The following is a 2,500-nucleotide window of genomic DNA, read 5'->3' on the forward strand; positions in this document are numbered from 1 at the left end:
ATCTCTATAAAGACCTAAAAACCTTAATCTTTAAAAGTGGTATTGACTGCTACTTTGTTTTCAAATTCACCTCTCCCATGTAGAATGTATAGACTCCTTTATAAATAAAACTTTATAGCATTGCGGACTAGAAATAGAAAAAATTCACAAAGAACCATTGTGCTTCATAGTTGCCTTTTTTATAATGTTGGTCTGACACAAGCACAAAGACACTTCATAACACAGGTTGAACTACAATGTATTTCAGAAGTTAAAAAGACTATATCACATGACAAAAGCCAAATAAGAATGGTTTCCACATGGAGTGACTAATACTGCATGACCCAACATAACAGTTCTTTTATCATTACTTTCAGGTAATGCCAACCTCTCACACTACCATGGAATCACAAAAGAACCCAAAGTCCATTGTTTCTAAGCCACTGACACTACTTATCCATCTTGCTACCACACTCTGACAGTTGAGCCACATACTTTGACAGTTCAACAACATACTTTGACAGTTCAGCCACATAATTTGACAGTTAAACCACATACTTTGACAGTTAACAACACGGCCCAACGATCGCCAAAAGCACTCGGTCGTTCAATCCACGACATCACTTCTGGCACCAAGAACGTATCCGAAATAGGCCTACAGTCGCTACTACACGACGGACATCACACGAATTTCGTCCCTTGTGAACATCCCACTGGTACCCGGGAAACCTCCTTGGCGTGTTGTTTACCTCCAGACTCGTGGCAAGGAGCATCAAGGTGTGACACAGCACAAACAACAACAAAGTCCCAGCAGCTGTGTGACGGCTCGCTCTCCCGCCAAAACACTGACCACGACAACGCCTACTTCACCACATCACCTCATCCCACCACCGGAATCTCACTGACACTCGTCGAAACGCACTCGCTTCTCAACGCAGATGCAAACTAACCCCAATGCAGCCGGCGTCACGTCCAATGCAACGTGCAACGGTCTCAACGGACGGCCCAGTCACCCTCTCCACACCCCCGCGATGTATATGAACCATTTCACTTCAAGACAGTATTTTCCGCTCCCAAACAGCATCATAAGATGATCTACACATCCTCTTCAAAACAAGTAGTGAACTGTCAACTTACTAAATTGGTTGGATGCTTTAGAATTTAGTGCGTCCGTATATTCGAGCACATACGCGAGGGCCGGCTGCTGCAAATGGCGAGCGAGCAACGTGATCGGCCGCACGGGGGCCACGCGGCGACGCGCACGGCGCCCGCCCCGCCACGCGCGCCGTCGCCCTCCCGATGCCCTCCCCTCACCCGTGCCCTTTAAGTGCCATACTCCTAACAACATAGCAATCGCTCTTCGACATCATACCTAACCCATTTCAGGCCTCCAGGGCCAGTCTAAAGCAAAGTGGATGGGCCGTGACGCGAGAGGCGGCACCGCTGCCCTGCGTCTCGTTCCCAAAGTGTGGCGCGAACACGAGGAGGCGTCACAAATGCACCTTGTTTCTATGGAGGCTTTTCTGCCATAGCAAGTGAAGGACATGCTCTAGTCATCCATCCAGACGACTCTACTATAACACATGAGTTCATCATCAAATAGTCACGAAAATTGTTATGTGGAAAGTGGACAGGAAATGGAAAGGAATGTTTCGTTTGTGAATCCGAGGCTGAAGGTGTTGTCGCGCGCCCACCTGTCGACGGTGCTGCCTTCCCCGGCGCTGGCTTCAACTAACTTTAACAGAGTGTAAAAAAGAATGGGATTTCAGACTACGCCAACAAAATATTTACATTGAGAAATCAATAATGGCCTCTGAATTAATAGATATAGGTTAGGAAAAACTATATATATTGACTCTTAGACAGAAAAATACGAAAATGTAATTATAAATCAGAGATGATTGAGTTAAGAGTTTGTCATGTAACTCGCTCCCTAAATGTTATGCTTATACTTGCACATTTAGCAAGCAAATCACTTTAAAATCATTAATCTTTCAGATTGTCTGCTTATTACGGATTGTGCTTCCAAATAACAAGTGGCAAGGTTATCGTAATGATTTAATTAATTTACTGAACTGAAGAAATTTTTGTACATATCTGTCAGTCAAATATCAGCCTCGTTTTGCATATATTTACTGTTATTTTCCTCACATGAAGATAACTCATTATTCACTAGAGGGATCTTGACGCCATGCGTTATGTTTACACAACGTTCATAATGCACCAGATGTATCAAGTTACAATGGATTAAGTCATGACGTCGTACAGCTCATGGTACGACGAAATAACGTCGTATGAAAATCACCAGATTATAGAACCACGCGGTATTTTTTTCTACTTTGTCAAGTTGACTGATAACAGGGGGGCTGAAGTAACATGCAGTGAATTACATCACATAACGAATGTATGCCGTATTGCTTGCAGTTTAGAAGTTTTAGTATTTTCGTGATGCATATCTAACACTTTAACTATTATTTCATTTCAATGATTGGAAAGTTACTCAACATATTAATCGTCATGG

At 43.3% G+C, this 2,500-nt stretch overlaps 1 protein-coding gene across 1 annotated transcript in view; it reads right to left on the reverse strand.

The window, feature by feature from the left end:
- Positions 1 to 1,709, reverse strand: part of Syp (synaptotagmin binding cytoplasmic RNA interacting protein) — a gene marked incomplete in the record, with an annotated part of 127,341 nt that extends 125,632 nt beyond the window's left edge. Inside the window, 1 exon segment of the mRNA XM_070137720.1 lies at positions 1,674 to 1,709.
- Positions 1,710 to 2,500: the final 791 nt, after the last annotated feature.

The sequence above is a fragment of the Penaeus vannamei genome, chromosome 23 (assembly GCF_042767895.1).
Source record: "Penaeus vannamei isolate JL-2024 chromosome 23, ASM4276789v1, whole genome shotgun sequence".
NCBI lineage: Eukaryota > Metazoa > Arthropoda > Malacostraca > Decapoda > Penaeidae > Penaeus > Penaeus vannamei.